The sequence below is a fragment of the Hakea prostrata genome, chromosome 4 (assembly GCF_041222555.1).
Source record: "Hakea prostrata isolate BN-2017 chromosome 4, UWA_Hpros_2, whole genome shotgun sequence".
Taxonomy (NCBI): domain Eukaryota; kingdom Viridiplantae; phylum Streptophyta; class Magnoliopsida; order Proteales; family Proteaceae; genus Hakea; species Hakea prostrata.
The window spans coordinates 15,210,334-15,225,263 of record NC_142603.1 but is presented as its reverse complement, the minus strand read 5'-3'; the positions used below and the strand labels follow the sequence as shown (position 1 = coordinate 15,225,263).

The window sequence follows — 14,930 nt, the reverse complement described above, 5'->3', positions numbered from 1 at the left end:
AGGAGAGTTATGAAAAAAAAAAAAAAAGGTTTTGGAATGAAATTAAAGAGAAAAGTTAGGTTTCATATATTAAAAAAATACATGTAGTTTTTCTATAATAGCCTTCATTTTTATTTGGCTTTCAATTTTTTTCTTCCTTTTGGGTAGAAATTTGGCTTTAAATTGTTCTTGCACAAAAATGCAATAGAATGAGTTTGTGGTCCATAATCCGTATGATAGAGTAAAACTCTATTATAGTTATGGAGTTTTTTATAATTATTTTTAATAGAGAGCAAATTAAATTTACACTCCTTCTATTTTGCAAATAAATATGTTTATACTATTTGGAAATCATTCCATTACATTTATACCTGTTTTATTTTGAATTATATAATAACCCATAGGGAATTTTTGTAATAAATTGAATTTCGGGGATGTAAACATAATTATTTACAAATTTAGGAAGTATAAATGCAATATAATATTTAAATAAAAATGGGCTTCAGAATTGCACGAAAAGGACGAAAAAAGGAAGAAAAAATAAAAATAAAGGAAAAAATTATGAGAAAATAAAAATAAAAATGAGAATTGATACCTAAAAGGCCTGGAGACAAAGAAAATTTGATACTATTATAATGGAATTTGGATTTCTGCACCCAACTTTGTCTTACACCCATCTGACATAGGTATCTTATTACCTATTGTCAGATGGGTACATGGGTGTAAAGGATTTGGACTATTTGCTAGAATGCTTGGAAATTATTATTAGCATTAGTAAATTCCATGTACTAACCAAACAGAATTCATGAGTGCAACTATAATGAAAAACAGAGGTGCCGTGGAACAAATGAACAATTAGGCATAAGAATCTTCATCCTTTTGTCTTAATATTGAAGCCCTTTTTTGGATTTTGTCAAGGTCTTTTCTGTGATAGTTAGTCCTTCTCAAAATGAATCAAGTTCTCTCAAGTTTAATCAACGATCATGAGGTTAAAAAAGTCAAGTTCTCCTTCTTTTACTTACCTCTATATTACCAACGAGAGAGAGAGAGAGAGAGAGAGAGGTTTGAGTTGAGTTTCAGATAACAAAGTTGGAGGAATGGTTGGCTCTGAAGTCTCAGAGCCCACAATATATTGGAAATAAGTGTTACAACTAAGTCAATCATAAAGTTTGCAAAAGTAGTGTTACCACACTAAAATTTGTATATGCATTGAGAGGTTCCAGGACAGACAGAAAAACAGGTGATCATGTGGGAGCTCAGGAAGAGACAGAAAAGATATTTCCACCCAAGAACGGAAGAAAAATGTAGTTGCCCTTCCCTCAATGTTCCGGCATTACCTCCCCATAATTTCCAATCCCACTCAATTAAGCTGGCTGACAACGAGAGGAGCATGGAATCCGCCACGGCTGATTATTCTACTGGGCCATGTTCTGATGTCCGGTTGGGACCTCAAAATTCCCAACTGACTAGACAAAGTGGCTTTTGGAGCACGGGCAAGCGCTTGATTCTAAAAAAGAGAGAGAAAAAGAAAAAGACTGTGCTACGATTACCTAGTACAAATTTCCTTTTATCTTGTTGTCTCATATGTGGACGTTATCTGCATTGTCCTTCTTCCTATTCCAATTACTCACTGTACTCACTGATGAGGTGATGAACTCATCCTTCCTGTTAAGCCTAGCTATTACACTCGTGACTAACTCCATCGCCTTGCTTTCATTGTATGTATTAATTGCATTATATAAATGCAAGTAATCGGCAGCAGCTCATCAAAGCCTGAAACATTGTCCAGCCACGTACCCAATGGAGGTTTCTTCTTGCTCCATCAAACTATTCACTTTGCTCCTCCTCGTCTTCTCATCATTCCACAATGCACTTGCCAATATTCCGGCAGCAACTCATGGTAGAGAAACCATTGAAATTATAATAGGTGGTCCTGGTGGTATAATAGGTGGCGGTGGCGGTGGAGGCGGATGCAATGAAGGATGTGAACCTTCTCCTCCTCCTCTTCCTGAATGTCCACCTCCACCCCCTCCTCCTCTTCCTGAATGTCCACCTCCACCCCCTCCTCCTCTTCCTGAATGTCCACCTCCACCCCCTCCTCCTCTTCCTGAATGTCCACCTCCACCCCCTCCTCCACCACCACCACCTCCTCCTCCACCACCACCACCAAAACCAAAACCTTCGCCACCACCACCAAAACCAAAACCTTCGCCGCCACCACCACCACCAAAACCAAAACCTTCGCCGCCACCACCATCACCATCACCATCACCACCACCACCAAAACCTTCACCACGACCACCACTAACCTTTAGAAACCAACGTCTTAAAAAGGCATACTACGTCATCCAAAGACTGAAGCGTAAGATCACACACGACCCTATGAATATCCGGAAGACCTGGAGAGGCACTGACCCCTGCAAGTACACGGGTTTCAAATGTGATGATGTTCCAAACGTACCCAAAGGCAGAGAAAGTTGTACAGTTTCTTCCGTCCTTTTCAACCACTACAGATTTGCCGGCAAAGACTTCACCCTCTCTGGCTTCTTAGATGAGTTACCAGACCTCGCTATCTTTCATGCCAACTCCAACAACTTCACTGGCTCTCTTCCTCCAGGAATCGGAACCGACAAGATCCCTTTCCTCTACGAACTCGACCTCAGCAACAACAAACTCACCGGAGACTTCCCAAAATCCGTTCTTAATTCCAAAAACCTCACCTTTTTGGACCTCCGGTTCAACAATTTCGCAGGCATGGTTCCACCTGAGGTGTTCACGCTAGATCTCGATGTGCTCTTCATCAACAACAACAACTTGAAGCCGCAGAATCTGCCTTCAACTCTTGGCAGCACTCCCGTGCTACTCCTCGTTTTAGCCAACAACAGGTTCACCGGTCCAATCCCACGAACCATCGGCCAATTGAACCGGACCTTGCTCGAAGTCTTGTTCCTCAACAACAGCTTATCCGGTTGCCTTCCCTACGAGATCGGTTTTCTGAGCAACACCACCACATTCGATGCCGGGTTCAACCAACTCACCGGTCCGATCCCTCAATCATTTGGTTGCTTGAAGAGCATCGAGCGCCTCAACTTCGCCGGAAATCTCCTGTACGGAACCGTGCCGGAGGTGGTATGTGCGCTGCCGGCGCTGGCAAATTTGTCTCTGTCGGATAATTATTTTACGCAGGTGGGGCCCAAGTGCAGGAAACTGATCATGTCGCGCAAGCTTTCTGTGCGTAAGAATTGTATTCTGGACTTGCCTGGGCAGAGATCACGCCGCTGAATGCGCAAGGTTCTTCTCCGAAGCCCAAATATTGTCCAGACCAGAAATCATGGTCGATGTCGCACATTCCCTGTAAGCTTCCTCACTATTCTTCGCCAGAGAATGAGAAGAAAACAGCCTTTCTTCCTCTTCCTCCTTCGCCTTCCTACTCTGCTCTTACAGAGCATCGCCATTAGTGATAGGCATTATTTTTCCATGATTCTACGCTCCCAATCTGCTAGCTCATATTGAGCACTGCCATTAGTGATTTGTCTAGTTATGTCCTCCAAGCGTTTCTCTTCTCCGCCTCTCTCTCTCTCTCTCTCTGTCTCTCTCTGCCTCATGTAAGTAAGATTGTAGTATTCTTGAAATAACGTTCTTATTTAACGCAATAATGCTTGCTTGGATCCATTGAATAATGAAGTACGTTGTCAAGCATTTTCTTGCTGCATTAATCCTAAAATAGCAGGAGATCATCACACACAGGTATGAAGCTAGTTGACCGGCAGTTCCAATTGAATTGATAGAATGGGCTTTAGGGAACTGATAATCCAAAAGTGGGCTTGTGATGACACGTTAGAATGACAAGGCCCACGATCCTCAAAGTTGTCCAGAATCAAGTTCCTCTTCACTCAAGGATAGTGTACATCCATTTGCTCAGGTTTCTGGATGGACGACAGGGCAACTGCTTGATTCACACAGGTCACGTGTCATCCATCTAGAGGCATGGGCGAATGGACGAACACCATCCTTGAGCGGAGGGGATTATTACTGAATGAAATATGGAATTAGGGGTCCAAACTAATGACAACAAATAACTTCTAAATTTCATGAAGAAAAAAAAAAAAAAAAAAAACTTTTCTCAACAAACTGTGGAAACATATGAAATCTCTTCGATGCTTTTTGGTTGAATTTGTAAAATCCATTTCTATATTCACAGTTGTACATTGACATATATATATATCTCCAGGTTTTGCACACTAGTATGTTAATATGTTTTCACTCTCTTAGATACGTTTTTACTATAAACATCTCAACCATTAATTTTAATTTTAAATGGAAAAGTCATATTTGCTTTTGTTAAATATTATTATAAGTGAGGGGGAAAATTTTGAAAAACACATAAAAGATCGGTCGTTATTAGTCTTTACCCTCTCCTCTCTTGTTTTCTCCATTTTTCTCATTTGAAAGTCAAAATAGGGTTGAGGGTCAAAGAAGGACAATTTGGAAATTTGAAAGTATAGTGGATGGTTAGTCATCATTTAACTCTCATTATTGGAAACTTGAAGGATGTAAACATAATAGAAAAAAATCTCTACAGGTGTAAGATCAATAGTTTACAAATCCAAAGAATGATATATGCAATTTACTCTTATTTCAAAACACACACAACGGGGGAGGCTTGGGCATCATTTTGAGGGATCACTCAGGAGGTTTAGTTGTTGCTGTCTCAATTTCCTTTTTCTTTCACCTCACCAATGGTTGGAGAGGTTCTTGGTATTTGAGAAGGCCTTCTACTTGCAAGCTGCGGAGGGGATTGATTACATATTAGTAGAAAGTGATTGCCAAGAGTTGATCAAGATTCTAAAGTCTAAAGTCTCATCCCCTTTTGGTTTGAAGAATATTGTGGATGATGTTAATCACATTTCCTTGTATTTTTTGTCTTGTAATTTCTCTTTTATTCCTAGGGAATGTAACTCTGTTGCTCATTCTCTAGCTGGGAAGGCAGTTATCTTAGCAGGAAGGACTAACTAGCCACTTTCCACCTCTTGGTTGTTGGATTTGTGTAAGTCTGACTCTTTGTTTTCTTCATGTCCTTTGGAATGAAACTTGTTTCACCAAAAAAAAAAAAAAAAAAACACAAAACATGATGGTAAAATGAACGAAATGGTGAATATATTACTTTTAGCAAACTTGACATGTACCTTTATCTTTGCCCCTCCCAATTGGAAAAGGGGGGGGGTCTTAATGTGTTAGTAAACGATTGAAATTTATGGGACTCAATTCAATCGTTAAAAGTATCAGCATTGGGTGTCATACCGGGCATGTGATTTTAGGAGACGTATCATCTCATATCAAGTATTATATCATATTGTCCAACACATTATGGTGCAACCATTACATACCTTTCAGAAAAAGAGAGAGAGATGTATTGATGTGTATGATCGACCACGCATTCCCTGATGTTACTCTTGGAGTGAAGCTCAAGCTAAATTTATAGAATGAAGAATGGAAAATATAAAACTAAATTACATAATGAAAGAGATCGTTCTTGGTGGTACACTTCAATATTCATAATCAATGAATCCATTCATTCATCCTTCCATTGGGAGAAATGGTAGTGAACGCTGGACCTCAATTGTCCCTACAATTTTCTTTTATTATTGGCGGACCCATAAATGTCTATATTCATAATTGCACTTTTGAAAACCTTAAATGTATCAACCAAAAACGTCATCAGTTGTGATCGATGAAAATGAAGTAATTAGGCCCCAAGTAAACACGACCATCAACTTAACAAAGCCAACCTAACACCCACCCACCATCAACATAGAACTAATAAAAATTTTCCTTTTACTCTTATGGTCGGAGGAACACATTAAATGTACAAACAGAGTTTATTTATCACATGTCAAAATTTATGTTCTAATTCAAGTAATGCCCCGTGGTATTATATATGATATTGGTTAAAAATTTCTAGATTTTGCTGTTTTTTTGTTTATTCTATTATTGGTAGTGACATAATTGAACTTACAATCAAGGTCCGACAGATCGTTTCGTGTCGCCATGTCGGTGGCTGGCGAAACCATTGACACGGCGACATCATGATATGTTGGCTGAAATCAAAATAACCCTAGGTCCCCGTTGGTGGTGGTGATATGTTGCACACTCCAATCGGTGCAAGGGATATATGTTGCAGAAGACTGAACCAATTGGTAATTTAATGCCCAGCTCCGCCCCTGCTTGGACCAGAATATGCTCTTTGGCTGACAGCAAAGTGACAAGACAAAGAAGAATAACATTGATGATCATTAAGAGGCTTTGAGCACTCCACCGCCATCAAATACGAGAGAATCACCAGGAGGAATATAAGATTGCAAGCCAAAAGATAAAGGCAGCGATTCTTCATTGTAGGAGAAATCTTAAAGAAAACTGGTGATGGGTTTTGTTCAGAGGGAAAATGAAAAAGCTGCTACAACTGAAATGCTAAAAACTACTTGAATCAATTTAAAGAGGTGAGAACATATAAGAGATGAGACTAGCGATAGGATTGATGTCGGTTTTTTATGTTTTTGACTTGGCAATGTTGGCGAAGGAGAAAAGGTGTTTTTCCTTGCAAGTGTGAGTTTGAGGGAGAGAGAGAGCAGCAGCAGAGAAATCCCAAAGATGAGGCCGGCAGAGATATGAGCGGCAGCAACGAGATTGCAGAGATTATATGAGATCGGAGAGATGGAGAGATGGAGAGAGATAAGAAAAGAGTGCAGAGATGAGAGAGCACAAGAGTTTTATTTAGATCTCAGACTCCATCACCGTCACCACCATGATTTCTGTCTCCGGTCACCACGCACCATTATATTTTTTCCGTCATAGTTTCTTCCTTGAAAAACACGGCGACACTGGCTAAAAAAGTCGACTGTCGACTATATATTGCCGAAATCGGTGATATATTGATTTATTGAATAAATCGAGTTGCTGGGGGGAATCGTGTCACCCCTAGCAACACAATGATATATCGGCGACACAATGTTCCTTTCTTATGACCACTTCACTAAAAGTATTTATTTTATCAATTGAGCAAATTTTTTTTAACAACTGTATAATGATATCTTAATCTCTATCATTAATTTCTTATTTTTCAAATGCCAGCTTATGGTGGTGTACTGATGTATTAATATGCAAGGTAGAGGATTTTAACTAGGTTTTTAATCTACATGTATGCTTTTTTGTCTTTATAGGAGTTTATCAAATTGATTAGATAGGTTAGATGTATTTTTTTTAAATTAAAAAAAAAAAAACTTTTTTCTCCTCCCTTTTGACGTTGTAGAAATTCATCCAAAGAAAAGGAAAAAAAGTTACATAAAAGAAGAAGAGAGAAAAGTTAAAAAAGTAAAAACCTAACCACACACATAATGGATTCATAAAGAAAGAGAAAACTAAGGGAAGAAAAAAAAACCCGATAAAAGAGAAGAAAACAGTTTAATTAATTCAAAAAATGAAATAAAGATAATTTGATTATTTGAAAATATCAAGAAAAAAAGAGAGATAAAGTTAATTTTCTATTTGAGGAAGGAAAAGTGAAATTTTTGTGAGCAGAAATATGTGAGTAGAGAATCACCATAACAGAATTTTAAGGAGTTATTCAGTTGATAGTATGATAACAAGAGTTTATATCCCTTAAAAGCTAAAGATGAAGCCTTATATACCAAGAATAAAAGAGTCAAACTATGTGTATATGACAAGAAAAAAATATTCCAATAAAAATAGACATTTACCCACATAAGAAATGTGCAGGAAGTGTGGATAAAAAATATAATATAATTGTATGGGTTCAAATTCTGCAGGCCAAAGTAAAATTCAGCTTTCGCTTATTAGTCAAGTCAAAAATTATGTGAAAGTTCGGTAAAACGCCAAACTTAAAACGAACTCTCCAAAATTTTAGGCATTTTTTATTTGACAAAGTAGAAATTTCCTTGGTCCCTCTCTGTATCCTCTCCATGAAAACGTAACAAGACGTAATTGATAAGGTTAGTGGGTAGCTGAGCCCTACTCGTAGTGGGCACCCTAAGATTGGTTTCTTTATTGGTTCATTCTATTCTAAATCCGATTAAATATGGTTCAAAGTTCAAACTACTAAAAGAGAAAGTAGAAGAAGCTAAGGAGAAAGCACAGGAGAAATTTGTTCATCACACAAGAAAGTCTTTCTTTTGGTAAGAAACACAAGAAAATGGGAGAAGGAATAAAAGAAATTGGGGGATGTGCATCCCAGGTTGGAGGTTGGGTGGCCCTCAGTTTGGTTCAATTTATTCCTATTGAAAACCCTTTTTAAAGAAAGCAAGGTTATGGTTATGGGACTTATAGGACTCATGGTTGGTCCAACATAAAAGCCACTGGTAGGTATTCAAGAGGTACTGCGGCGTAAACAGAGGAATTAAGCTTATATAATAAGCCAGCCAAAGCCAAGAACTTAAAACTTATTCGGTTTTGAGAGAATGAACAGCAGTGAATCATCTGTGGCCATTCAAGTTAATTTCCTTTATTCCTCTCTCGAAAACGTTTGAGATGACAACAAACCACCACCACCACCATTACTGTTTGCTTTTTTCTTTTTAACTTTCTTTATAAAAGCATGGTGCAAGTGAGGGTTTCTTCTTGTCAATCATCTCCTTTTGTCAACTATTTATTCTCCAAACTCCCTTAGATTCTGACCTGCTCGTCCCATTTTGGTAGTGCTTCTTCTTCAGCCACTGTTTTAATTCGTAAACTAAACCGGAAAATAAGAAAGTGTTATGGCTTACTGCATCTCCGTCGTCTCTGAAAATTCTCTACTCATCATAACCTTCTTCATCCTCCTTTCTCCTTTCCTACATGGTCTGGGTAGAACTCCAATCCTGGAAACCAGAAGAGAAACCCTCGAAGTTAAAGAAATTGATGGCAGTTTGGCTGATACTACTACTGCTGCTGCTGGTGGAGTAGGAGGCCTACTGCCACCGCTGACACCACTATTGCCGCCACTGCCACCACTATTGCCACCGATACCATTACTACCGAATGTCACAGATCTCTTGAACTTCGCAGACCAAAGGCTAGCTATAGTGTACCCAGTAATCCAACTCTTCAAGAAAACCATTACATCCGATCCTCTTGGCGTCACCAAAACATGGGTAGGCGCCGATATTTGCAGCTACAAAGGCTTCTTCTGCGACCACCCACCGGACAACAGCAGCGCCACCGCACTCGCCGCCGTCGACTTCAACGGCTTCGGACTTGCCTCTTCAACCCTCGAAGGCTTCCTCGACTTTCTCCCTGACATCGCCGTCTTCCACGCCAACTCAAACAATTTCACCGGCACGATTTCCCCCAAGATCTCCCAGCTCCTCTACCTTTACGAGATCGATTTCAGCAACAACAAATTCTCCGGCGAGTTTCCAACTGCGGTGCTAACCATGGCTGGTCTATCCTTCTTAGATATCCGGTTCAATTCCTTCACCGGTTCGGTTCCGGCTACAGTATTCACCCAACCCCTCGATGTTCTCTTCGTCAACAACAACGATTTCACGTCGAAGCTTCCGGATAACCTGGGCGAGACATCGGCTCAGTACCTGACGTTGGCCAATAATCAGTTCGTGGGCCCCATCCCCAAGAGTATCGGGAAAGCTGCAAATTCATTGGTTGAGGTTCTGTTCCTGAACAACCAGCTCTCGGGTTGCCTACCCTACGAGATCGGTTTGTTGGTTGAGGCGACCGTGTTCGATGCCGGTTCGAACCAGTTGACCGGACCGCTTCCGTGTTCGGTGGGTTGCATGAAGAAGATACAGCAACTCAACTTCGCGGGGAACCAATTGTATGGGACGGTGCCGGAAGTGGCATGTGCGCTGGAGAATCTACAGAACCTGTCGCTGTCGGATAATTACTTCACGAATGTGGGGCCCACATGCCGTGGTCTGATAGAAAGGGGCGTGCTTGATATCAGAAACAACTGCATTCAGGATCTGCCGTTGCAGAGATCAGTGGCTGAGTGCGCTTCCTTCTTGGCGCATCGTAAGATCTGCCTCGACCTGCCGTCGTACAGTATCATTCCTTGCGCGCTTTCTCATTTTCATATCCCGTTCTCGCGGAAATCGCCTCCAAATTCTTCGGCGCCATCGAAGGAGCAGAAGAAGAAGAAGAAGCAGCAGCAGCCGCCGCCCAGGGCTCCTTCGCCTACTTACTCTGCTCTCATAAGGCATCGTTTATGATAGATTTTCTTTACTTCTTAGGGTTTTCACCTTTCATGATATATGTTTCTTTGGTTACTTGTTATCTCTCCATTAATGTTTTGTGGATCCTTCTCTGACGACACTATATACTCAAGAAGACTGCAAATATAATTTCACAAGTGTTAAAATTCACTATCGGAATAAGAAGAAACAAAGACAAGCAAATTTTACATGGTTTAAGCCCCCTTATATCCTCAAAGTTACTGATAAGGGATACAAGGTTGGTCCCTTACTATTACTACTATCGTATATTACATGTATAATTTAACTCTTTTATACCTGAACTTTTGAAAAGGTGAGTTCTCAGAAAACCAAGCAGCCAAAAATCTCACACATTCCCTCCTTAGACCACTGTTCCTTCTTTTAGAAAAAGAAAATCATAAAATAGTACAAACAAGGTACATGCACTGCGAAGTGAATGGCCATGAAAGCTTAGGGAGCACAATTAGGTTAGTGGTACTCATGTTAGATTGGTAGTGACCAATGATGCCATAGTGACACCAGCTATGGTGGTCAAGAACATCTTTATTAATTAATCGCGCGTGTGTTTTTCACTTTTATCATACCGAGAATCCCTTCATATTATTTAATTTCCCTTTTCCGTAAAGCCAGAGAACACATGATACCTACAGAAGTATTCCTCACTCAAATCTGTTTCTCTGATAGTTACAGCAACTTCAAGAATAATAGATTTTCTCTGAAACTGAAATAGTATTGTATTGCAGGCCATAAAAATCTTGGATAATAAATACGGAATTGGGAAACAATTGTTCCCAACTCCTACCATGATCACCAGTGAATCAGTGACCATCACCCACAACTCCAGGGTGGGTTGGCAAAAGCTTTAATCATGTTACTCTTTTCTGGACAGAAAATTTCGGATGATTAATTATCTGCTATGACAAAGACTCCGAGACAGACTTCCATGTAGTTCAGTAACCCAGGTTTTCCAGTACGAATATGTATGGTTCGAGGAAGAAGAAAGGTCGTCTAACCATACAAAAGGGAAAAAACGGGTCATTAATTCCTAATTACAATCCCAACTGCATTGAATCTTTTTTTCTTTCTTACATTCTTGGGTGCCAAAGTTGAAAACTAATCATTCCAAATTCTAATGATCATAACAGTTACTGCGAATGGAATAAGTGATGATTTTTCCACTGAAGAAGAAGGATGGACAATTATCCTTTCTCTTTCTTTCTGATCTGTGTCCATCTTATCGGAAACAGGCATGCAGCAAGATTGCTTTAACTTTTTACACCTGGATCTCCCACTAGAAGTCCTGAGAAGGGATTTTGATTGGGAGAACGCTGCTTCAGTCCACATTTGGATCATTCAACATTAGATAACTTAATCTAGAACATTAATGTAAACCCCAACTTTGAATCCATACCTTAGACTGCTTGGAGCAGCGCTGCTGTCAAGCATTTTCGTCAATTTTCACACACAACCAAAAGAACTGTGAATAACAATTGCCATGACAAAGCCTGGCTTTCTAAAGTTTTCACACAAGTGTTACATATGTTCTTAACGATGATATATGTACATAGAAATGTAAACCATCTATTTTTCTCTGGATGAAGGACATATATTAATCAGTCACATCAAAATGCAAGGAATAAATATAGAAAATATTTTTTTGAGCAAATTGTATTGACATCTTAAAATGGAAGCCTTAATGTTTAAAAAGCACATTGACCTCAAAATTAGATTTTTATTGGATATATTAGTCAAATTTATCACTCAAATTACTGTTTATTTTTAAAAATACCTCTATAAGAAACAATGTCTGAAAACTTTTCAATGACAAATTTGACAAAAATATTTAAAGAAAATTCAATTTTGAGGTCTCAATGCTTTTTAAACATAAAGTGGGTGTCAGTGCTTTAAAACCTCTATTTTGAGGTGCCAGTGTAATTTTCTCTATTATTTTATTTAATTTAATTTTAAGCCTTTTGATGTAATTTAAAAACAAATGTCACACGTGCAGAGGAAAATGAATGGTTCAACACGGGATAAAATTCCAAATCCTGACATGGAATGCCTGCAGGTCCCACCGAACAAGAATGGATTATCCATATGGGCCTTTTAAATCAATCTGTCATGCTGCACATAAGCCCAAGAGCACCTATCCGTTCTTGATTGGGCCAGCCCATTTTCTTCCTTCCGTTTAAAGGAAGGTTTGACTTTAAACTACGAAATGGGCTTTAAGGAAAAAGGGAAGACACACAAGGAGTAAGTGCAAGTTTGAACACGAACATCACTTCAGTTGAGAAATTTTGGCCTCTGGAGACGGTTAAGGTTGAAAATTTCTGGTCTTGAATTAGGGTCGGACCCATCTCGGATTGAGGTTTTGGGTTTGGGCTGACTTGGCTTGTTCATCTTCTTTCAATTGCTTGGCTCTAAAGCGATATTCAATTCCTTCTTCAACTTCTTCTTGTTTTTGGACAATGATTTTTTATTTGGAATAGGTACTTCCATTATTATGATATATTTTCTTATTACTAGTAAACTTCTACGTGCATATGTGCACAGTGAACGTAGCCATATATAAGGGTGCAGAGTAAATATTAAACAAACGAGGCAAGAAGTAGGAGTGTCAATTTGTAGACTAGAACATTACAACCGAATTGAACCAGACCATTATAGCTCGAATCAATCCAAACGGAAGTTCAATGGGCCAGTTACACGCTGAGGAGTCAAAAACTGAAGGGTTCGGACTGGTTTTGGCCAACTTGTTTGTGGCCCATTTGCCTGAATCAAATAAACCTGGGCCAAACTGTACTAAATTCCAACCCATTATAACCGCTTATAAAATTATACAAAAGTGAGAAACAAAAGCTTTTATTCCTATCAATGCCATAGGGTTTATTCAAACGCGGACCCATGATTTAACATTTTTTTTTTGGGGGAGGGGGGGAGAGTTGGATTAGATCTCTATTAAGGGAGAACAATGTGGTGCCTGATGCTTTTCCATCCCAATGTGATGGGTTAGTAAAACGGTTAAAGACTCTATCTCCCACGGGGAGGTCTTGAGTTTGCACCCATTCGGCATCATTAATTTGAGGAGGTAATCGTGGTGCACGCAAGTTGGCCCGGATGAACCTCATAAAAAAAATGTAAAAAAAAAAAAAAGTTAAATTTGGCAAAAAAAAAAAAAAAATCCACCTATAAAATTTAGTGACATAAATCATAGGTGGGACCTAGTGGACCCAATCGTTTTCTTTTCATTTTTTGAAGTAAATTATTAAAAAATTTAAATTTAAGTATATATTAAAGTAATTTGAATTTTGACAATTTTCTGCTGCATATTATATTATATTTCTTTTATTTTGAGGAGTAAATTATCAACAAATCAACCTTATGAAATCAACATTAGAGATAGATAAACACGGATTCACATCTTCTACAATTCTCACCCTCTTACAATTCTTTGTAATTCCGATGTAGGATTGTGACACGTGACAATTAATTATCCAATGGTTATGATTAGAATCCAATTAGAAACTGAACCTAATAAATTCTTAAAATTAAGCCTCAAGAAAAGAGAAGGAGACGAAATTGGGAGAAAATTTAAGAATTTATTAGGTTCAGTTCCTAATTGGGTTCTAATCTTAACCCTTGGATAATTAACTACCACGTGTCCTAATCGCACATAGGAATTACAGGAAACTACAGGGATGGAAATTGTAGAAGATGTAAATCCGTTTAATTATTGAATGCTGCCTGGGTTTTCTTTACTTGATGGCATTCTACCTGTACCTGTGCTGGTCCTCTCTGAGCTCAAATAGGGCCTGGCCTTTGGGTACCAAGCTTATTCTGGCTCAACCTAGCTATTTAGTTGAGGTATGAAGAACCCTGACCCAGCCTGACCTTGTTGCAACCCTAGTTTGAATTTCTTGATCAACTTCTCAGGTGGTCCCTTTGAATAGCCTAAACTACCAGTTGAACATGTGTTCTTAAGTGACCTCACATGAAGCAATAATGTTAAGAGGAACCCCAGCAGTTTGGTAAAGTGTAATTGCCAATGTGGACCACGTTGGGAGAAATTGGAGAAGTGGAGGAAAATGACTTGTCAAATACTCGAGTTAAAATGTGCTTTAAATATCTGGTAGCACTGCTATGCTATGGGTATGGGACAAATTGTGGTTTAACTCAGTTTTACTGTTCTCAAAATAAACAATGCAAAAGATAACAAAATGCTTGAACAAGTTTTACAATGAAAAGATAGATCACTGGGGAAAAAGCCAAAGTAACGCTTAGATTTACAAGAAGCGTGTAACAACCTAGATACACCATGAGAAATTACTTCATTGATCTAAGACTATATATCTATTAGTTTGTTGTGTGGTGCCTTTGCTGAAAAGTAAAGATGACTTGGAATGAATGATATGTCAACCTGACTCATGCATATAATCCTAGAAGACCTGGATAGGGTAGAGTTAGAGTAGGGTCCAACGTAGAATTGCTCACTCCTAGTAAATAATTTCATTTACTACAAGGGTAGAAGTAGAACCTAACCAATGGAATGATGCAAATAAGGTTAATTGAGTAGTTGATTTACCAAATGTTCAATTACCATGCCAACCTGTTGTTGGATCCCTCTTTTCAAATGCAGAGAAGCTTAGAATGAAAAGTTGGAAGTCAACTACGCCTTGGACTTCCTTTTTTTCAAACTGTCTCCCTCACGGTCAGGTCATTTCTTCTAAATTC

The 14,930-nt window shown here is 38.9% G+C and overlaps 2 pseudogenes; both read left to right on the top strand.

Annotated features, from left to right (window-relative positions):
- Window positions 1–1,560: 1,560 nt before the first annotated feature.
- Window positions 1,561–4,033, top strand: LOC149018123 (uncharacterized protein At4g06744 pseudogene; annotated as a pseudogene).
- Window positions 4,034–8,431: 4,398 nt separating this feature from the next.
- LOC149018122 (uncharacterized protein At4g06744 pseudogene) lies at window positions 8,432–10,396 on the top strand (annotated as a pseudogene).
- The last annotated feature ends 4,534 nt before the right edge of the window (window positions 10,397–14,930 follow it).